Source organism: Leptidea sinapis, chromosome 35, assembly GCF_905404315.1.
Source record: "Leptidea sinapis chromosome 35, ilLepSina1.1, whole genome shotgun sequence".
NCBI lineage: Eukaryota > Metazoa > Arthropoda > Insecta > Lepidoptera > Pieridae > Leptidea > Leptidea sinapis.
In genome coordinates, this window is record NC_066299.1 from 6,851,967 (window position 1) to 6,867,929 (window position 15,963).

The window sequence follows — 15,963 nt, forward strand, 5'->3', positions numbered from 1 at the left end:
CCAAATATCCCATCCCTGTCGAGTCACCAGTGGTTGCTCCATAGCTTGAGCCTCGCTGTAGCAAGCGAATACTGCGCAAGGCATCACGTGACATCACACGCTGTTCTGCACTACGCATTGCAGCACACTCGTTCGAGTAGGTAAAATAAATTCATTACAAAGTACAACTGTAAACATCATAAATAAAGTTTCACACATGCTTAGCATAATGAGACTAACTAGTCGTCACTTTCGGGATACTCATTAGTTATGACATTTCTTAATCCAATTATAGTATCCCAGACGTAATCACTTATTACCCACCAGTAAATTTTTCCAATATGATTTACAGAAAAGTCAATCACAAAATAAAATTCTCATAGGTGTTGCTACAAATACGTGCTCAACATTCAATGGACACGGTATCCTTATATTTACTAACACAAATGTAAAGTCATAATATTGACGATAGCTTGATCTTATTTTCACAAAAGTGAATTTCTTATAAATTCGAATATATAATAATTTACTTGCTATCACTCAGCTTTGTTAACCGTGGCTATGAAACTCTTTTTTGGATGTAAAAATACCTTCAAAAATAGTATGGAATAATCGGTAAATTTGAGTCTCACCAAATTAAGTGAACTTGAATCCTTAATCCAATTCTAATGAAGAAGAAAGAGCCTCAGTATTGTTTTTAAAGGTCAGAGAGATCCAGAGGTCACCATACAACAGCTCGAGCACGAATACGGTTCGGCTCGCGTGTACGTGTTTTCGATTAATGATGTTTATCAATAATTTTACATCACAATGTAATCAAATGATGATTTATGATTTAATTTTAGACTAAAATAATTAATCTTATAACTCTCGTTTTTATAATAGATGTGTGTAGTTATGGTGCCGATTTAGATTAATTGATTTTTTGCAAGTCCTGCAGGCTTTGTGCTGCAAACACGACGAAAGCTCGCAGATTGCAGATTTTTCCCTTCTTCTTGACACTTATCGTTATATTTTGGATAATTCACACTACATCTTTAAAAATTATAGCCTATGTGTTATTATGATAATATGTAAGCTATATTAATCTATAGTTTAATTAAAATCCATTCAGTAGTTTTTGTGGGAAGAAGTAGCAAACATACACACACACTCACAAAGTCAAAGTCAAAAGTAAAAAGTTTTTATTTGCATAAACATGTTAGATTGATGTTATATAAATATTATTAAGTACATGTTTGCCACATTTATGACGTGCAAATTGTATAAAATACATTTCTAAATCAATATTATAAATTTAACAAAAGATTAGTAGCAGTATTATATAGTATAAAGTCAAGTTTTTAGTTGAATATATTCGACTAATGAATATAAGCAGTTTTTACTAAGGTATATTTTCAATTTAGATGGGAAATTCATATTTGACGATACCTCTCTTATTATTTTTGGGATGTGATTATACATTTTTATGCACATACACAAACAGTTTCTCTGAAATATTGTAGTTCTACATCAAGCTACTTGTAGTTTGATGGGGTCCCTGGATGGGAAAAGAGAAATGTTTTCATGTTTACTGAATTCGCAAAATTTTTTTCGACCAAACATACAGCACTCAAATATGTATAATTCAACAATTGTTAATAAATTATATTTTTTAAATACGGGTCTGCAGCTTTCAAGGGGTCCTTTTACCGCTGCAGCCCTCAAACATTTTTTTGGCGCTATTAAGACTCTATTTATTACTGTTGAGTTACCCCATATTATGATCCCATGCCATATTCTCCTTATTGCAAAAACAAACTTATTTAGTCGTTTGCATAATGATTCAACGTGAGCTTTCCAATTACAATTATTATCCATTATTATGCCTAAGAATTTGGTATTTTCAACCTCATCAATTTTAATTTCATTGTATGTTATGTTTCTAAGGGGTGGATAAATGGTATTATAATTTTTAAATTGTATAAGTTTTGTTTTTATTATATTAATATTTAAATTGTTACTTTCTAACTTTCACATTATTTGTGATAAGATAGTTAAGTATATTACAGCACACACAGACTTTAATAGTTTGACAACTTAAATAATATAACATTTGCCTTGAAACTTGTTTTAATCTCAATAGTCATAAAGTATGTACAAAGCAGTTTGACCCTAAGGTTCAAAGGCGATCAATAATATTTCTACGTCTCACATGGAAATGAGGGCAGACTCCCGACATGAGAGGTTTGCATGTTGAATAAATATACAATTTTATGTCAACTTGTAAATGTATTTTGCATTATTTACGTTTCTAGGGTTACGGTACTGTGAAAATAATTTGAAGCGATTTTTTGTTTTTATTATAGTAGAGTAGCATAAACATACAATAGATATTATAAATTTATTTCTACAGAGAATTACACTTATTTTATAAGTGTATTTATTCAAAGAAAACAAATCCTATAACTATATTTACAATTGGGAAGCGCAAAAAGAATGCTATCATATTATTGTAAATATAGCTATTAGATTTATTTTGTTTTAAAAAATATAATGAACATACTTTAATTAAAAAGTACTATCTTCGCGCCAATAAGGCTACTGGAAACCCAAGCGCTGGCAGCTATTTCGTTCAACGGATCAGCCTAGCTATCTAACGCAGAAATGCTGCCAGTATTCTTGGTACGCTTCCACGTAAGGATAGTTTTCATTTAATGTTAACATATTATTGTAAATACAATTATAAGATTAGATAAAATAAAATTAATAATGTTGATAGTAGATGTTTATTTATTTACTACTTCTTGCTCGTTTCCTTTTAAAAGGAATTTATTAATTTTCCTTTCGTGTCTTAATGAAACCGTTTGATCCTGGATCCTAGCTATCCAACGTGGAAATGCTGCCAGTATTCTTGGTACGTTTCCCCGTAATGATAGTTTGAATTTAATCATAGTATTGTAAATATACTTATAAGATTTGTTTTGTTTGAAAAAATTACAATAATATAATAAATTACAAATATAGCAATGTAATAAAAGTTATTTAGGGATTTTACGTTTATCTAACTAAACTATTCGATCCTGGACCATTCCATTCAGCCTGAACAAAGAAGTAGTGACTAATTGACTCGTACCTTCTTACGGAACTACTAACTTCTAACTAATACGAAATTACCACCTCTTCCGAAACAACTGGCACACTGAGAGAGAAGAAGCGGCGCAAGAACCTCTTTCAGCATTTTTTTTTAATTTTAATAAAATATACAATATTGTACATACTGCCATTGTTATTGCTATAAAATAATCATAATCTAGTCCCAGGCTGTCCGATCACGTAGATAGTCAGCTGTGGAGTAGTAAAACTTACGACAGAGCCATTTTTTAATAAAATATTTGAATTTATTTATAGACAATACCTGAACAGTGACTAGGACTTTATTATAAAAGTGTATTTATTTTCCCGTAAAGCTATTATGTATCTCATATCAAAATTTGTTGTCGTCTTAAATAATGTACAGAGATTTAATTAATAATAATATAATATATTGAAACACATAAATTATCTTGCCCCAAACTAGGCATAGCCTTGACTATGGGTACAAGACAACGATATATTTAATACAATTTACTTACATAAATATACATAAATTCATAGAAACATCCAAGATTCGGAAACAAACATTTCATCATATAAATATTTGCACGTACCGGGATTCGAACCCGGGACCTCTAGCTCAGTAGGCAGGGTCACTAACCACTGGGCTATGTGGCGTCTAATATTATATACTAATTTTCAACCGAAATATGATGTTACTCAATGTTTATAATTTATATTAATTACAGGAGCATTTAGGTCGCGACCCATCTTCTTAGCCTTTTAGCGTAAACCATTGCGAGCGGCCAGCCTCAGACATAATTGCAGAACATTTTGTTGACACAGTTATTTTAAACCGGCACCTACGTAAATTAATTTATATGAAAATTACATTAAATTCCAACTAAACTCAAAAAAGGTGAAGTGAGCGTTGGTGATACTGAAAGTAGAAAACTTAATACAAATATGTTTATGTATACTTTTTTGTGCAGTGCCGCTCGGATAGATTGAAACCAGATTTTTTAACAGCGTTTCAATAATAGTCGAGCTAGTTCCACAACGGCGCCTATTTCTGCCGTGAAGCAGTAATGTGTAAACATTATTGTGTTTCGGTCTGAAGGGCGCCGTAGGTAGTGAAATTACTAGGCATCAACATCTTATATCTCAGAGTGTCGAGCGCAATTGTAGTGCAGTACAGAGTTATTGGGTTTTTCAAGAATCCAGAGTGGCACTGCATTGTAACACTGAACTTACTGCTCGTCTCGTCCATTATTGGCACAAAAAAAAATACGCTTGTCACTTTGAGACAAAGGTCAAATAAGCCCAGTAAAATATTTATTACTAAAGCTATTTGTTGTTGGTTTAAAACCGCATTGTTGTAGATTGTTTCATATGGTGTGATGATAGAATTTGGCAGCAACTCTACAAAAGGAGAATAGGCAAAAATGTATGAACGTTGGTGTACCTATCCAAAACTAACTTACTCTGTGGAAATGAAAAGCTTATACCTAGGCAACACTGAAAATGTAAAAAAAAAACGTCGCATTCGATAGAACCACTGATAAAAGCAGTGGGCCCATTCTTCCTTAGGGGTCTCTTCTATGGTATTTCGTACGCTTTCACCGCATCTTCAGGGCTCGTAAAGCGAATACCTAGAATTTTATCTTTAGTTGTTGGGAATAAATAAAAGTCGTAGGGCGCCAGGTCAGGACCTTATGGCGGTGACTCGATACCTGCCATAGTCAAATGCGCTGAAGCATTATCGTGGTGAAGGAGGATTGTGCTTCGAGGGCGCTGCTGTCGAATTTTTTTCCTAGACAAAAGGCAAACAGCGATTGACATACCAGTCTGCAATTAACTGTACTTCCATCTTCTAGCACAACTGTCGCGAAATGACCTTTCCAACCAAGGAATGAGGTAATTTTTTTTCCTTGACTTCTTCCTTTCTTTACCTTAGTTGGCCGATCCTCGAAAGGAAACACCCACTGAGCTGATTGTCTTTTGGTTTCGTGTTTGTAGCAATATATCTATAATTCATCACTTGTGACGATGTCAAAAACAGCATTTGAGTCACCGCCGTTTAAATTATCAAAAAATTTGGCGACACCAGTTCATGCGAAGGTGTTTTTGGTCGTCGGTTAAAGTATAGTGAATCCATCTGGTACAAAGATTCCTGACGCCAAAATGTTCGTGTAATATTTTTTGAACTGGGCTCGTAGCAATGTAGGCATTGGTACCAGCAGATCGTATCAGCAGTATCGTTCACTATCGTATAGGTCACTCTCTTATCTTCCTCTATCATGCGTCGCACAGATCTGATGTTATCTTCAGTAGTCGCTGTTAAAGGACGTCCCTCACTCGGATCATCATTGGGATAGCAATCTCAAACTCGCTTCCACTCGTCCACGCTTAAACTCGTTAAGCCAATTGTAAATAGTGGCTCTAGATGGGACATTATCATATCATTAAGAAATGCTAATCGCAGCCTATCATAGCTTTATTGTTGAGTAAGCCCACAACGAAAGTCATAATAAATCATTGACCGAAAATTTTCTCGCGTTAGGTTCATTTTCACGTGTAACAAGAGTTTTAGATTTGCCCCTGAATTCACAAAAACAAATGACAAATGAAGACAATAGACAACATTAGGTTACCAAGGAGTTCTAAAATTGAAATTCAAAAAAGTTTTCATTAGCAATGTTTCTAACTGGCCAGTTCTAAACATTTTCAGTGTTACCCACGTAATAAATAAGTCAATAATCAAATTACGGCTACCGTTTAGGTCTAATTCCACGGGGGTTTTTCTTTAAAAAAAATGCTTAAAAATACAAATAACTAACGTATATTTATGTTAAATTAGTTATTAATCAATTTTAATTAATATTTGCATCAAGAATTTAATTGTTATGGTTTACAGCACGTGGTACGAAACCTTCCTGATATCTAGCCCAACATAAATACCATAATATTCAAATGACGTGCACAACTTCCGAGTGTGCGTCGTCCAATTAGACTGGTACAATAATAATACAAAACCTCTTTTAATACTATAATATCATTAAAAAGTGAGGGTACAATTTGTTGGTCATTTCATGGTATAATTTGCGTTCTCAGATCCACTCAAGTAGATACTAGATATCTATTATACTGAACTTAGACCAGTGATGGCGAAGTAAGACAACCGTGATACTTCAACAGAATAATGGTGTAACTCTTGCTACATGATAACACAAGAACTCACATGACTCGAGAAACTGTTTAAAAAAAACTTAATAATACCTACATGTAGAAATGCTCTGAGCATATCCCGTCATAACCAGACCAAGCTCTAACCGACAGCCATTTTTTTCACAAATTGGACAATCTTTTAAATGACAAAAAAAACTTCCCATGAAGCAAAAAAATGCTTTTACAGAGTTTGAGACAGCGTTCTACTGCTATGGTTAAATGACCTTCCCTTGTGATGGCAAAAATGTATACAAAAAGGAAGTTAATATTTCGATTAAATAAATAATATAACTTACCGTACAAAAATAAAATTGAATTTTGAGTACAAAACTGAATTTCATACTTTTACCCTTCATATTCATGATTCAAGTTAAGGTACAGAATTAAATGTTACAGGTTCACAAAATGTCAAGCAATTTCCTGAAACCAAATAGTTTAATGAAATTCGAAGGAAACGTAGAAGTTCCTGTAATTTATGATTCAATAATTTGAAATGGCCATTTCAAGTAATTAAATGCTAACTTGGAAATGGCTATGTGAGTTACTTAGATGCAATTTCCTTTGACATCTTTCATTAAGTGAATATTAATTGAAGTGCCACATATCTTTAGGCTCTCCGAGCACTTTTATATTGTGGGTTTTGAATGGTCTATCACGATTTTATAACGCTCGTTCGGATGATTTTTTTTTAATTAAATTTGGAATGCGTTTATTATTTTACAACCTTCGATCATTTCCCGCCATTTCAAATATAAATTTTCGAGGTTATTATACAATAAATTGTGGATTTAAAAAAGATCCGTGTTTCTAATGTTTCGATTTTTAAAAGTATAAGTAATTACAATTAGTACTTATTACAAATGTTTTAATTGTAAAACAATAAGCTTCAAATAACTAATAACTTCATATCAATTATTGTAGTTTTTTTACATACTAATTGTTGAAAAAGAAACAGGTTTCGTTAAGTACACATCATTTTATGATGCATAAGTCAAAGTCAATTTTTATTCAAATAGTTTAAGCCTAAACTAAGCGCTTTTGAATTGACATTATAAATATTTAATATAAATTACTGACTCTACCATACGTTCGGAAAAAGTAGAGCTCGGGAGAGAAACACAAGAGACTCAACGGCCACTCTTTTAAATATCAATAAGTATTTTATAATGACTGTAATATAAAAATATAACAAATTAGTTTGTGAGGTACTGAATCTAATATATGAATCACGTTCAAAGTTAAGCGTTTCTTAAATATAAAATATTTGATAAAAAGTTTTTAAAAATAACTGTATAAATATATAAATAACATAAGCCAGTAAAAATTCAAAGTTTAAAATAATGCATAAATGAAAACGATTACTAATCAACAATTTGATTATTTACAATTAAAATTCCGGAAAAACTAAAAAAAAAACAAATACAACAAAAGCAGTTAATGTTAGTAGATCTCTTAGATAATTATATAATATAAGGATGGATAAGAATAAATATTATCTTATGTATAAATCAATGATAAGGGTGACCCACCCCAAATATTTTTTTTTATTGTTTTGACATTTTTTTTATTTTTATTTTTTATGATTCAGCATTAAAAAATACACGCAACTTCAAATTTTCACCCGTCTACGATTAACACCTATTTTTCTACCGCGATTTTTATATCATTTTGTTCCATCCACACATCCGCAATAGGGTTACAAGATGGCAATCGAATATAATAATATTGTAGTACGATAAATTTTATGTACGATATATTTGGTAGGTCTGAGAATCGGTCGTCTTCTATTTTTTATATCCTAAAAATTATATTATTGAATTTTTTTAATTACTTTAATTGGCAATACAACGTTTGCTGGGTCTATTTGAATTGTAATGTAATTTTAAATAATGGATGATAATAAACTGACGACTAATTACGTGAGATAAATGGATAACTTTAGCCCTCAAAAGATGTATAAGTGTTAACCGTTCCGACAGTAATTATCACTAAAATAAATACTTAACGTTATTAAATAAGTTTTACGTTTTTAATGAGAGCATTTGCCATGTTGCACCTATTTAGGTCGGAGGGCCTTTTATAATATTACTACTGGCTTTTATAAAATAAAATTTCTCTACAAGTATACCCGAAGGGTTTTGTTCCAGTCAGTAAACGGATTCTGACTCGTACCACTATTTATAATTATTTGAAACACAAAAAAAATCGATTACGGGTGATTGGTAGTCTTGATGTTATGGTCAGGGGTGATCACCTACTACCGTCTTTAGTGATTAATTTTAAATTACACGGACTTTTTTTACTGTGGTTAAGAGGTGAAAACCTTTTACCCACAAAGTTAAGAACGGTTTTTCTCACAGAAAATGTAAAATAGTTTTTTTTTTCAGCTGCTTTTGTCGCTGAGTCAGTCGTTAACATAACCGCGGAGTTGGCACGCCCCAAGATATGCCTACCAACAAGTAATTCCTGTTAAAACCACATTTGTCGTATAACTGCTCTTCGACAACACTGCTTCCCTTAAAGCCTCACCTAGTATCGGAATATCGGGTCTCGAAATCTCGAGCTATTGCCAATTCCGTGGTCATCTGGAGGGCAGAGCCAAATTGGCTGCGAAGAAGCTGGGCATCATAAATAGAGCACTGTCATCTCTGGTCTGGTGCACCCCAGTATCATTTCGATCGTCAGGGACCCAGTGTTGCCTGCCGCCGCATTCCTCCTTCGCACGACACGCCACAAATTAGGATATCATCCCCACCATCTGGATGTGTGACGGTCCTCCACAGTGCGGTTTTCAAGGAACTTTCTTCCACGTACTACAAAGCTGTGGAATGAGCTTCCTTGTGCGGTGTTTCTGGGACCGTTCGGTACCTTCAAAAAATAAAGAAATAATGAAACCTGAAATTATGCTGTGCTTAAGCTAAGACAGCCAAATACAAAAGTTAAGTTCGCCTTTTTATTATAATCAGGAAAGTTTTACGTAAGTAAAGTCTGAGCGCTACTGATTTCGATTCGCAGACGATATCATGGCAGAGACCATGGAAGACTTAAGCCATATGCCTGATAGCCACAATTCTGCTTCCCAAGGATAGCCTATCCCAATTCCCAAGGATTCCCAAGGATAAGTATGTCTCAAAATGAACATGGACAAGAGGAAGATCCTGTCTAATGCCCATGTCGCTACCTACCTACTCCCATAACAATTGGGAACTGTGCTGTGAAATTATTGACGAGTACGTCTACTTTGGACAAATAATACAGTTAGGCAAGTCCGATTTCGGGAAAGAGGTTACTCGTCGAATGCAACTCGGATTGGCAGCATTCGGGAAGCTCCATAAAATCTTCTCGTCCTATAATAATACCACAGTGTCTGAAGATTTTTAACCAGTGTGACGGTTTTTAACCAGTTTGTGTCGCCAGTGATGACTGACGGTACGCAGACGTGGTCGCTAACTATGGGCCTTATGACGAAGCTCATTGTCGCTCAGAGGGCTATGCTCGGAGTTTCCTTGCGAGATCTTATCAGAAATGAAGAGATCTGTAGAAGGACTAAAGCCACTGGCATAGCCCCCATATTGGCTGCGAAACTGAAGTGGCAGTGGTCAGGGCACATAGCTCGACGAACAGATGGCCGTTAGGGCAGTAAACTCCTCGAATGAAGTCTACGTACCGGAAGACGCAGTCTCAGACCCCCCCCCCCCCCCCCAAGATGGACCGACAATCTGGTCAAGATCGCTGGAATACGTTGGATGAGGGCAAATCTGGACCGATCGCCATTGCCATCTTCAGGGGAGGTCTTCCGGCTGAAGAGATAAAAGTCTGAGCAAAGTTCACTCTATAAATCTCAGCCTTAGTTGCATTCGAAAAGGGTTTTTGATTTTACTGTTAAAATAGTTTTACATTTCGCGCAAAACGCTTTATATTATACTCTTGTTTTACAAGTTAGGTCAGCGAGCACTATAACTGATTATAATACAACAAAGAATTTCATCAGATCCAAAGATGTGTACACTGAGCTACTTATAATAAGATTACCGGAACAAACGATGAAAGAACAACCACAAGTTTACGATCGCAGGTATATGAGAAAGATAATACTACGGGGCACAAGAATGGGCGTGATAGCAATGTTAAATAATAAAAAAAATGTTTTTAAGAAAAAAGCAGAAGGGACTTTTAACAATGACACAATTTTTATATAAATATTGAGATCAAAAAAATAAAATAAAAGTCAAATAATTAAATTGCCGTAATTCATCGGATATGATAACTGAAATATAAACGATTGATAATGAGTCATTACATTGTGATGTTACGCGTTTTCAGTGGTTCCTGAGGAACATTCATTTATAGGAAAAAAATAGTACTACAATAATAAATATTAAAACTCACACTTTCATCAGTGATGTTTCCAAAAATTATACTGCACTTTTAGTTAAAAGGTAACGATAAAACCCACAAATGAAAGGTAATACAAATGAACAAATAATCACTAAGCCATATAAGTAACACAATACTATACACACTAGTTACAATGAGTTAAGAACTAAGAAAAAATATATATAAGAATGGGGTTAAAAAAAAATCAGTAATTACTCTAAATTGTCACAAACCAATACTATTAGGTGACACGTTTACCAGTGGGGGGCTCCTTTGCACAGTATGCCGGCTAGATTATGGGAACCACAACATCGCCTATTTCTGCCGTGAAGCAGTAATGTGTAAGCATTACTGTGTTTCGGTCTGAAGGGCGCCGTAGCTAGTGAAATTACTGGGCAAATGAGACTTAACAACTTATGTCTCAAGGTGACGAGCGCAGTTGTAGTGCCGCTCAGAATTTTTGGGTCTTTCAAGAATCCTCAGAGACACTGCATTAGAATGGGTAGGGCGTATCAATTACCATCAGCTGAACGTCCGGCTCGTCTCGTCCCTTATTTTCATAAAAAATAAAACGTGTGATTGCTCGTTTTGATCTTTCATAAAAAAGAAGGCATTTTATTTTATATAATAACAGAATGTGACATGTGATAATGAAGCCCATTGTACTAAGTTTGTGCAAACTTGAACAAGTTGCGGTAACTTGGTAGAGGAAAGCGACAAGCACTCCGACGTAAGTTCTTTTAACGTGTACTTAACTAACTTTGCAGCACAGGTTGGTCCGAGTGTTATTCTATGTAATATAATTCTAGCGACAACTTCTTAAATAAAATATACTTTTGATACTTTTATAAGATTGTGGGAGGATACCAGTGGGAGGCTCCTTTGCACAGGATGCCGGCTAGATCATGGGTACCACAACGGCGCCTATTTTAGTAAACATGTTGTTAACTGTGTTTCGGTCTGAAGGGTGCCTTAGCTGGTGAAATTTCTGGGCAAATGAGACTTAACATCTAATGTCTCAAAGTGACGGGCGCAATTGTAGTGTCGCTCAGAATTTTCGGGCTTTTCAAGAATCTTGAGCGGTATTGCACTGCAATGTGCAGGACGTATCAAATACCATCAGCTGAACGTTCTGCTCGTCTCGTCCCGTATTTTCATAAAAAGAATGTTTGATATTCATTTGAAGTTATAATTCATTTATGAATAACATAGATTTATATCTATTAATACCTCACTTAATTTATACACTTACTTTAACTGAAGGTTTCAATACCACCTACAAAATTAGTGAATCAAAGACTAAAACGAATTAGGACAGATTGATGTACTATTAGTGTCAAGTGTCAATGTGTCAAGAGCTTCTCGCCGCCTCCGCAATTCCGCCGCGACTTGCCACGATTAATGCAATTGGATGGAAATATCGGCATCAAATTAATAAAATATGTATCGCATCCGTCATAATAATTACTATGCTAAAGTTCCGCGATGAAAAAAGTTTAAAATCATATACTTAGAAAATTGTATTTTTTTGTATCAACGGTACTTACAAGCATCCCGTTAAAAATGCTTCTTGTCGTTTAATTTATTATGTTTTTGTTAAACTCTGAAATCACCTTATTTTGATTCGATTACGTACTTTTATTATAAAAATTCATTTAATTAATTGTATATGGGTCTTTGAAAAAGTATGCTAAAATAGATCAATATGAATATTACCCAAGCACCTACTAAGGTATAGTATAAGACAGAAAATTAATTTAACTACAAAAAAGAATTTTTAAATAAAGTACAGGAGCAGTAAGGTCCTCGAATGACGACCACAATAGACCGATGAACTGGTCAAGATCGCTGGAATAGGTTTGATGAGGGCAGCGCAGACCGATCTTCATAGCGATCTTTGGGTGAAACCTTTGTCCAGCAGTGGACATCTTCATCCGGCTGAAGTGATAATGGTGATGAAAAAATTTTTGAAATAAAATAAAAATAAAAACTCTCAAATGCTCACTCTCACAAATAATCTAATAATAAATTCGCTAAAATTTAAACTTAGTTTAAAGTATGCTCTCAGTTTAAGCACAGGGTTTTAGTTTGAAAGCTTACATTGTCATTGAAGTAGAGTCGGTGACAATATCGATAATTCACGACAAGCGTGTGTCGGCTAAGAGCTCCGTGTCGGAGATTGGTTCACGTGTGTCTCATTAAGTTTAGACGTTGATCGAATGGGAACAGTGGAGCGAATCGACCGATATTGACGTCTCATATTAAAAACGATTCTGTTTAATAAATTAAAAGTGCTGACCCGGCAAACGTTGTTTTGCTATAATAAATTGACGACCCGTATAGCCCAGTGGTTACTGACCCTGCCTACTAAGCTGGAGGTCCCGGGTTCGAATCCATTGATTTGTATGTTGAATATGAATGTTTGATTCCGAGTCATGGATGTTTATCTGTGTATGTTTAAGTAACTATATTGTATTAAAAATAAATATCGTTGTCTTGCATCCATAGTAGAGGCTATGCCTAGTTTGGGGCAAGATAATTTGTGTAAGAGTGTGTCAATATTATATATGTATTTTATAATGTACAAAGGTATTTCTAAGAAAAAAAATATTGATTCCGGATAAGTCATCATCATAAATAAATACCTTCTCCGAAAAATTCTGCATCTTATGATATAAGTATTATTCCGATCGGTTCAGTAGTTTTCGCAGTATAATCGAAGGAAAAAATGGCTCTCAATTAATTAGTATAGATTCTTTGTTACTTAATCATTGCTGAATTAATCTATTTCTTCTTTTTTACAGATAGTTTGAACTTCTAGTAGATAGCTATATATTATCCAAGTCAAAGTCAAATATTTTAATTCAAGTAGGCTTATAAAAAAAAATGTATTGGGAATTAAATTATTCACGTGAAAACTAAATCTTAAAAATCCTTCTGCTGGGAAGAATAGGCAAGGAACTCACCAACTGCTTTTTAAATATCATTATAATACCCATAAAGTCCAGTGTTTGGTGATGCTGTCTACTGAGCTGGAGGTCTCTGATTCGACTCCTGGTATGTGCGAAAATTTACATGATGAATATGGATGTTTGTCAGTAGGTAGTATCGTAATATCTCAATTGTAAAAAAATTCTCATCTGTAAACAAAAATTTTCTGTTTCCTCCGTTTGCGTACCGCTTCAGAAGTTGTTTCGATTTTACCACTCTACTTTTTTTAAATTATCAGTTAAGAAATGATCAGTACATCTCTTATATGCTGCAAGTCAGTAGTCATCTTTTAAAATACGCAACATGGTTCTATGTGCTTTCTTCACCTCCCGAGATAATATCTTTTGCTTTCGGACAGGATTTCTTCGAAATCTTTCCTTTACTGCTTTGACCACCTTGTTCTTACAAACACTTCGTGGACGGCCAGGTCTTTTTCTGTCACAAATAGAGGAGGTCTCATTGGACCTATTAAAAGCCCGGTACACAAAGATTTTACTAATACCAAGCGTATGGTTAGTTTTAAAATTAGCATTTGGCTCCATACCTACCTGTGTAATGCAATCACAGCGATTCTGTTCTCTTTATCACCCCACTCTACTTTAATATAGCTAATGTTCCGAAGAGCTGTTTAACCTGATTCCTGCCGCCGAATTTCACCATCGCACGACACGCCACAAGTTAGGATATCATCCCCACCATCTGGATGTGTGGCGGTCCTCCACAGTGCGGTTTTCAAGAAGCTTTCTCCCTCGTACTACAAAGCTGTGGAATGAGCTTCCTTGTGCGGTGTTTCCGGGACGATACGACATGGGTACCTTCAAAAAAAGCGCGTACACCTTCCTTAAAGGCCGGCAACGCTCTTGTGATTCCTCTGGTGTTGCAAGAGAGTGTGGGCGGCGGTGATCACTTAACACCAGGTGACCCGTACGCTCGTTTGTCCTCCTATTCCATAAAAAAAAAAAATTGTACAATGTATTGGCACCAAAAAGAGAAAACACAATGAACAATCATATTATAAAAATGACGGATTCCAAATTCAAATGTTATTTTTTATTCTAACAGTATTTATGGCCAGAACAAGTAAGTATGTTAAATGAAAAAAAAAAAGAATTTTAATTTTTCAGTACAAATCGGCCCCTAATATATTATACTTAAGTATAATTATATATTACTATACATTAACCTCGAGATTTAGTACAATAAAGATATCACCTTATTTAAACAAAAAGTATTACTAGCTGATTCAAAAGGTAAACGTATGTACTTTTATTTACAAAGCACTGAAGCTTTTCGCTTGGAGTTCATCGTAAATCAATTCCCAGAAAATAAATTACTTTTACGACTTGAACAAGACGCTAAACTCTCACGAAAATAAAGCATACAATTTGCGTGACTCGAAAAAGATTTGTCTCTTGGGAATTCTTATTTTCACGTTACTTTCTCCCTGTTCTATATTTGACGTACATTTATTTACTTGTGTAGTTAATGAATGTAATTAATAACGTTTATACTTTATAGCAACGTATACGTTTTTATAACAGGGACGAGAAGAGCAGGATGTTCAGCTGATGGTAATTCATACGCCCTGCCCATTACAATGCAGAGCCGCTCAGGATTCTTGAAAATCCCAAAATTATGAGCGGCACTACAATTGCGCTCGTCACCTTGGGACATAAGTCTCATGTGCCCAGTAGCACAATAATGCTTACACATTAGTGCATCACGACCACTATCTAGCATCCTGTGCTAAGGAGTATCCCGCTGGTAAATGCCCTGAGTCGACTCTTATGACACTCTTGGTCCTGGGATTTCCCTATTCTTTTTCAGCCCCTGGGAAGCACAGGGCGAACTTAAACGATAGTGTATAGTAATTTTTATATTAAATATGTCATCTTTAGCAAAAATTTACAGAATAGGATTAATGGGGTCGAAAAATTAATCTGGCATGGTCTCTGGAAAATGTACGTACGTGCATATGTAAGGAGAGCATATGCATAAGTAAGCAGAGTTTTCACTGTTCTTGGACATGTGGATGACATGTCAGACGCTTTTCGTGTTGATCCACATTCATTCGAATGACTACACCTATATTATCTTACTTTTACGAATGCACTCTCTCCTAGTGAACTCTTTTAGCTGACTTTTACTTTCTTTCAGAATTTTGGTACACAATTAAATTTGTTTAACTATTCTTAAGACCCTTAACCACTAACACAATTCGACGGTACTCACAGGTAGTTCAAATGAGCCAGTGAACGCGTTCCCTTTACTACTCTAAGACACTTACTAAGCCTAAAAGCCTCAAGAGCAGTA

The 15,963-nt window shown here is 34.8% G+C and overlaps 1 protein-coding gene across 3 annotated transcripts in view; it reads left to right on the forward strand.

Moving 5' to 3' along the window:
* Positions 1-15,963, forward strand: part of LOC126975257 (cuticle protein 16.5-like) — a 351,637-nt gene that overhangs the window by 209,030 nt on the left and 126,644 nt on the right. The gene's annotated exons all lie outside the window — the stretch shown is intronic.